General features: G+C 41.2%; 1 protein-coding gene across 1 annotated transcript in view; it reads right to left on the minus strand.

The window, feature by feature from the left end:
* MCM10 (minichromosome maintenance 10 replication initiation factor) overlaps positions 1-1,004 on the minus strand; it is a 48,581-nt gene extending 47,577 nt beyond the window's left edge. The window contains exon 1 of the mRNA XM_027838515.1: positions 931-1,004. The gene's annotated coding sequence lies outside the window, so the exon portion shown is untranslated. The remainder of the gene's footprint in view (positions 1-930) is intronic.
* Between the last annotated feature and the right edge of the window lie 7,128 nt (positions 1,005-8,132).

Genomic DNA, 8,132 nt, shown 5'->3' on the forward strand with positions numbered 1-8,132 from the left:
AATATCATTAGTAACTTGGAAGAGAATGTTTCAGTTGAGTGATGAGCTTGGAAGCCAGAGAAGAGTTAAGAAGGCAGTGAGAGGAAAGGAATTTGAGGAAAAGCTTAGGAAAAGTCAGGATTGCTACAGATAACCCAATTATTACATGTACTTTCCTATGATTTTGAGATTTTATTTTAACCATGATCCAGAGGGTCTTCCCTGGCAAGTAGCTACTTTTGTTTATTTTATTAATTCTAACATCTTAGTTTGTTTATATCTACTCCTACCCCTAAAGGTATGTGACCCAACACCTGCAATTTTCTATCAATTGGTCCCTTGGCATTTTACAGTCAAATTATGTGAAATCAGGAGGAGCTTGGCATATGTGAAAAGTTTCTTTTTAAAAGAAAAAGTAGCTAACCAAACTACCTGTACAAGAACATGACCTCATTTTATTCACTACTGTGCTGAAACATATCTAGTTACAAGCTGGCTGACATTCCAGTTCACTCATTCAGCAGAAAAGGTTAGCTTCATAAATTGATGCTTTAGCCGTGTCGGGATTAAGATACAGTATCAGACTCAGAAACTACAGTGCATGGATTTGGAGCCAAAGGTCATGGGTTCAAATCCTGTCTCTGCCACTGACTTCCCGTGTGACCTAAAACCATTCACTTCATCTCCCAGGGACTCAGTTTCCTCATCTGTAAAACTGAGGGGTTTGGCTTTAAATCCATGATTCCTGCTCCTACCAGTTAATGACGTCTTGGAGACGTTAACGAGGACACCCTTGCTCCCCAACGCCTCCCACCCTGGAACCCCAGGCCGCTGCCCGCCAAGGCCGGACGTCCTCCTGAACCCCCCAAACCAGCCGATCCCCCCGTGTGCGGCAGCCTCTTCAGCTCCGCCCCGAGCCCCTTCCCCTGCCTCCCTCCACCACGCACTCACCGAGACACACTCCGCGCAGCCAACCTCTCAACTAAGGAGCGAGCACAGTTCCCCGCCAAAACTTTAACTTGGCCCCGCCCCTGCTTTGACGTCAGGGCACTGGCGGGCTGCGGTAGCTCTGTGGGTTGAACTGATTGGCTGAGGTGCCGTTGTGCGTGGTGGCGTTAACGGAAGGAGAGGTAGGCCATCATTTTTCCTGCCCCCACGCCCCGGTAGGGAGAGCTGCGATAGGATTTTCTCCTGGTGAAGGGCGGGACTTCCGGGCGGGTTCCTATCTATGGCCCCGTGTGACACAAGGGCAGAGGGTTTCCATTTCGGTCTCTCGCCGTGTTCTGTTGTCTTTTATTTCTCGGGGCGGGCGGAAGCTGGTTATCGCTTCCTGGATTCTCCCCCCGCCTTCCTCCCCCACTGAATTGATGTGTCACCCTTCGCTAGTGTTTTGCCTCAGTTGCTACTTCTGGGCAATGGAGCTGCAGGTTTGTCTTTCGGCTGGCAGCTGCATTTTAAAGCTACAAATGTGGTCGTGGAGTCTAGAGGCCGAGGTGCCTGGGGAGACCAGAGCTAGGTCAGGGGTGCTTGACCCAGGGGTCCCTGAATTTTTTTTTTAACATTTTAATAACTTCAGCTGTAGTTGGTTTCCTTTGTAATCCTGCGTATTTTATTTTGTGTATTTAAAAACACGACTGGGAATGGGCCCAGAGAGGGGCTTCACCAGACTTGCATAAGGGGTGGGGTCCAGCCCACCAGAAAAAAGGTTAGAAAGATAAGAGCCCAGAGAGGGCAATGACAAGCTCCAGGTAACAGATGAGCTAGTACGTGTCAAGTGTTTGGTCTGAGGCCGGATTTGAACTCAGGTCTTTCTGACTTAAGGGCCAGTGCTCTATCCACTGGACCACCTAGGTGTCCCCACCCTATGTCTTCTTTTTTTTGCAGCTTCCTCTGTCCCCTACCCTTTCCACCAGTTCTCTGAAGAGCCTGTCCTTGTCACTCTTTTGTTATCTCTATAACTTTCTTCCTTGGCAGTTATAAATCATTTTCACAGAATCTCCAAAGATGGTTGTAACAATAATGATAGCTAGCATTTACATAGCATTTTAAGATTTGCTAAGTGCTTTGTAAATATCTCATTTGATCCCTAGGTGGTAGGTGCTATTATTATTCCCATTTTATAGGTGAGGAAATTGAGACAGATGGTTTCACCCTCTGTCCAGGGGCACACCGATAGTGAGGCAGAATTTGACCTCCAAGCTCAGTGCTCTATCTGGAGCCAAGTTTGTTATCACCAAGTCTCCAATCCCCTTATTTTACAGATGAGGAAACTGATTGATTAAGTGATTTATCCAAGGTCACAAGGGGAGTATATATGGAAGACAGAATTTGAATCCAGGTTTTTCTGACTCCCAAGTCCAGTGCCCAGTGCCCTAGCAACTGCATAATAACTGCTTTTCAAATACCAGATCTGTGAACATGACTGTAGAAATACCACATATATATCTCCAGTCTAGATCTCTCTTCTAAGCTCCAGACCTTATGACTCACTTCTGTAACTATAGGAAATCTCTCAAGTGTATGTCTTAACTAGTGTCTCAAATTGAATGTGTCTTGTTCCTCATTCTGATTCTGTTAGTAACAGATACTTCACCTAGTTTTCCAATTCTGCAGTCTCCCAACCTACTTTTCCAGTCTTGTTACGCAATACTTACCTTCGTGGACTCCATGCTTTGGCCAAATGGATTGTATTACCTTCCTCACAGAGCATTTCATCCCCCACCCCCATGTCTTTGCATAGGCTCTCTTAGATGCTTGGAATATTTGCTCCTCTGCTTCTTAGAATCTTTAGTTTGCTTCAAAGCACAACTCAAGTGTTGCCTCATGAGGTCTCTCCTGATGTCCCTACCTGCTAGTGCCTTTAATCAAAATTATCTTGCATTTAAAAATATATAGCTTATACTTAGTGTGTGTCTATTTCTCCTGATAAAATGTGAACTCCCTAAGGGTTGGAACTGTTTTTCTTTGTGTCCCCAGTACTTAGCACATTATAGATGCTTAATAAATGCTTACTGATTGATTCAGTTCAGCAAATTAAATAAAGATTTTATTAAGTGCTTAACAAAATAGTCTCTGCGTTCAAGGAGCTTATAAGCAACTACAGGGAAGATTTCAGATACATAAAAAAAGAATAACACAAGGGACATTGTGAAATGTGCAAAGGACATATCTAAACAAAAAGCTCTATGAAAAATTTGAAAACTTTCAGTTGGTTGGATGATAAAGCTTCATGGAGAAAAGAGCACCTAGGAGGAAGTTGATTTCCACAAACATAAATGAGGATGTGGTAATGTAGGAAGAGAGGATGAAAAAGAAGAGAGAGAAGTCAAAGGTTGCAAGCTTTTGTGCCTGACTGGAACAAGATTGGTGCCATCAACGTAAAGTGAGAAGTTAGAAGCGGGGGCAACTTTGAGAAGAATATGATGATTTTAGTTTTAAATATGCTAAGCTAGAAGTGCCCAAGGGATATTGAGCTAAGATATCAAGTAGGTGACTAGAGATGGGGAACTGGAGCTCAAGAAAAGTTGGGGGTAATTCCATAGGATTATATGTAGATTTAAAGCTGCATGGGACCTTAGAAAACTCATCTACCCCAAGGTCAGGAAACAATCAAGAGAGGCTAAGTACTGTTTGCCAGGGTCATACAGTAAGCGTCTCCTGATTCTAGGGGATCCTCATTCATGTTGATGTTACCTCAAATGCCCTAATTTACCAGTTAGTCAGTTTACTTAATTCCTATAATCTACTCCTCCTTTCTACTTCAACTTCACATAGAGATGTGCATACTTCCAATCTGGCCATGATCACCCACAGAGATCCTGATTCCATGTTCAAGAACTCTGAATTTCCCTTATCTGATCATCATCTTTAACTTCCCATTTCTCCTTATGCCTCATTTCTCCTAAACTTTATCCCTTTCATCATGGCCTCCAGTCCCTCCATCTCTCAGTACTATCCCAAGACATCACCTGTGTTTCCAACTCCTCTCTCCTTACCCTGTTGAGCTAATTCAGTTCTACGCTGTCTTCTATTCTTGAGACTCTTGCTTTTCTGTCCTATCACTGAACTCCAGTACCATCTTATAACCCTACCATATGGCTTCTTTGCTCCTATTTAGGTGTTTTTGAATGGAACTGGAGGAAACAGCAAAATGGTGCTGACTGAGTCCACTGTGAATATGCTAGTGAACCTCCTTGTGGGGTAGTTTTTCACACCAGTGATACTTGCGTCTTTGTAGCCTCCTCCTCCAAATGATGAGTTCCTCCATAGAAACTCCATTGGAGGAAATGTCTATGCCACCCATTCTTACTTCTAACCCAGCTAAGCTCTTGATTCTCCCTGCTTTCCAAGATCCTTCCCTCACCTCTACAATTCTCACTTTTAGCTTTTATATGTCTTTTATATATATTTCCCTTTTAGAATGGAAGCTCTTTGAAGGCAGCGGCTATCTTTTTTGCTTGTATTGGTACCCCAGTACTTAGCACAGCGTCTGGAACATAATAAGCATCTAATAAATGCTTTCTTTTTTATTAATTTATTTATTTTTAGTTTTCAATATTCACTTCCATAAGATTTTGAGTTTCAAATTTTCTCCCTTTCCCACCTTCCCCCCACCCCAAGACTGCATACAATCTGATATAGGCTCTACTTACACATTCATATTAAGCATATTTTCCAGTTAGTCATGATGTAAAGAACAATTAGAACTGATGGGAGGAACCATGACAATGAAGCAATAAAGCAAAACAACAAAGGAAAAGGAGAGCAAATAGCATGCTTCCATCTGCATTCAGACTCCATATTTCTTTCTCTGGGTGTGGATAGCAATTTCCATCATGAATATTTTGGAGTTGTCTTAGAGTCTTGTGTTGCCATGAAGAGCCAAGTCTATCAAAGTCAGTCATCCCATAATGTGGCTGTTACTCTCCTGGTTCTGCTTATTTCACTGCATCAGTTCATGTAAGTCTTTCCAAGTTTTTTTTGAAGTTGGCCTGCTCATCATTTCTTATAACACAATAGTATTCCATTACATTCATATACCACAACTTGTTCAGCCATTCCCCAATTGATGGGCATCCCCCCAATTACCAATTCTTTGCCACCACAAAAAGAGCTGCTATAAATATTTTTGTACATGTAGGTCCTTCTTCTGTTTTTATGATCTCTTTGGAATACAGACCTAGAAGTGGTATTGCTGAGTCAAAGAGTATGTACATTTTTATAGCCCTTTGGGCATAACTCCAAATTGCTCTCCAAAATGATTGGATCGATAAATGCTTTGTTTAATCAAATTTCAACTGGACCCCTCACTACAAGAAGGTAATTCTACTATTCTGTCCTAAATGATTCCCTATCCCACCAATCACTGCGGCTATTCCAAACCTTTTCTTTTCTCTTTAAGCCTCCAGTGACACTCCTTCCACCCACCTTCTCAGCTGAGTATCTTGATTTATACTTCATCGAAAAATTAAGGCCATTCATGTTCCCTCTTCCCTTTTCATGTCATATCCTTCCTTCCCCCTACCACTACCTATTCTTTTATTCTAGCCTCTGATGATGAGGTAGTCCTTCTGTTTGCCAAGGCCAACCCCTTTTTATGTACTCTTTTAAAAATATATATCATTTATTTTTAACATTCTTTTTTTTAAATTATGAATTCTAAGTCCTTTTCTTCCCTATTCCCTGAGAAGACAAATAATATATCAATTGTAGATGTGAAATCATGCATATATATTTCCATTTTAGATGTATTGCTAAAAAAGCAAGAAAAATAGAGAAAATTATACTTCAGTTTGCATTCCCATATAGGAATGTAAACAGTTGAACTTTTGAGTCCCTTATGATTTTCTTTCATGTTTACCTTTTTGTGCTTTTCTTAAGCCTTGTGTTTGGATGTCAAATTTCTTTATTCAGCTCAGGTCTTTTAGTAAGGAATGCTTGAAAGTCATGTATTTCATTAAATATCTATTTTTCCCCTGAAGGTTTATACTCAGTTTTACAAGGTAGGTTATTTCTGATTGTATTTCTAGCTCCTTTGCCTTCTAGAATATCATATTCTAAGCCCTCTACTCCTTTAATGTGGAAGCTGCTAAATCCTGTGTGATCCTGACTGTAGCTCCACAATATTTGAATTGTTTCTTTCTGGCTGCTTGCAATATTTTCTCCTACACCTGGGAGCTCTGGAACTTGGCTATAATATTCCTGGGAGTTTTCATTTTGTGATCTCTTTTGGTAGGTAATCAGTGGATTCTTTCTATTCCTCTGGTTCTAGGATATCAGGGCAATTTTCCTTGATAATTTCTTGAAATATGATGTCTAGACTCTTTTTTTGACTATGGCTTTTAGGTAGTCCAATAACCTTAAATGATCTCTCCTTGATCTATTTTTGAGGTCAGTTGTTTTTCTGATGAGATATTTCACATTTTAAAAATTCTTTTGACTTCGTTTTATGATTTCTTGATGTCTCATGGAGTCATTTGCTTAGACTTGCCCAACCCTAATTTTTAAGGAATTATTTTCTTCAGTGACCTTTTGTATCTCATTTTCCTTTTGGCCAATTCTATTTTTTAAGGGGTTCTTCAGTGAATTTTTGTGCTTCTTTTACCGTTAGACCAATTCTGTTTTGTAAGGTATTATTTTCTTCAGAATGTTTTTGTACCTCTTTTACTAAGATATTAATTTTCTTGGTAATTTTCTTGCATCACTCTCATTTCTTTTCCTAGTTTTTCCTCTGTCACTCTTATCATTTTCTTTAACTCTCCAGGAATTCTTGTTGGGCTTGGGTCTAATTAGCATTTTTCTTTGAGGCTTTGCTTGTAGCTCTTTTCACATTGTTGTCTTCTGAGTTTGTGTCTTGTTCTTCCTTAGTAACTTTTTATGATCGTTTTTTTTTAACTGTGTTCTCATTTTTCCAGCCTGTTTCTTGACTTTGAACTTTATGTTAAAGTTGAGCTCTGCTTACCTGAGGGTGGGGAAGCCTTGTCCCAAGCTTCAGGCTTTTTCTGCTGCTGTTTTCAGAACTAGTTCTGGGGATCTGCAAGTTTTCATTGCTTCCATGGTGTTGATCTGGGGAGAGGTGTGGTCACTGCTCTCCTAGTCTCTGTTCTGCTCTGTACCTCAGAATGGCCCCTGCTGCCCTTGCAGCCACAAATGCTAGTGTTCTTCAGGACCTTTAACTGGAGGCCCTTCTCCTTTGTGACTGACCACAAGTGGTCCTCTCTGTCCTGGAGCTGTGACCCAGAACTGTTATGGGCAGTAGAGTTACCAATCAATGCCAGCTGTACCTAGTGCCATCAGAGAGTCCCCAGGAATCTCTTTCTTACCATTTGTCTGACCCCTTTAGGGTCTCTGGACTGAGCACAGCCGCTGCTGCTGCTGCTGTTATAGCTGCTCTCAGGCCCACCCCCACCCTTGGTGTCACAGATCTCTTCCTGCTGACCTCCTAAGTTTTCTTAGGCTGGAAAAAATATCTTGCCCTGACCTTTTATGGCTCTGCTGCTCTAAAATTATATTTGAGGTGTTATTTTAAAGTTGTTTGGAGGAGACTGTTGGGACAGTTTGTATAAGTTGCTACTTCTACTCTGCCATCTTAGTTCCTCCTCCCCCTCCCTGCTTTTTTATGTATTCTTGGTCCCATCCCCTCCTGTCTTCTCTAGTATATTGGCTCCACTATTATTTTCACTTTCTCTTCTTCAGTCGTTTCCTGTGTACTGGGTTCCTTCCCTGCTACCCACAAAGATTTCCAGGTCTTCCTCATCCTTGAGAAAACCTCACTAGATCCTAACTGCCAACTATTGTCCTATATCCCTCCTTTCCTTCTCAGCTAAATTCCCTGAAATGGTCTTTCTTGTTCTACCCCCTGACACCCCCACAGCTGCTTGTGTCATCCTAAGGTTTGCTTCCATCTACACTGTCTTACTGTATTTCACTGCATAATAGTCGCAGATTTTATACCAGATTTTTTTGCAAAAAAGGTGGGGTACAACTATTATGTGAAAATTTAAAAATTGTGCTTATATTACTTGCTTTTAGTTTCTGCCAGTCTCTCATCAACTTTTCACTCCCTGAAAACTGTCCTTCTGCAGCTCTGTTTCCATGCCGTTCAGCAAACACAATCACTTTCAGCTTGAAGCCTGCAAAATAATTTTTATATT

This window comes from Vombatus ursinus, unplaced genomic scaffold (genome assembly GCF_900497805.2).
Source record: "Vombatus ursinus unplaced genomic scaffold, bare-nosed wombat genome assembly UNPS02014830.1, whole genome shotgun sequence".
Lineage (NCBI taxonomy): Eukaryota > Metazoa > Chordata > Mammalia > Diprotodontia > Vombatidae > Vombatus > Vombatus ursinus.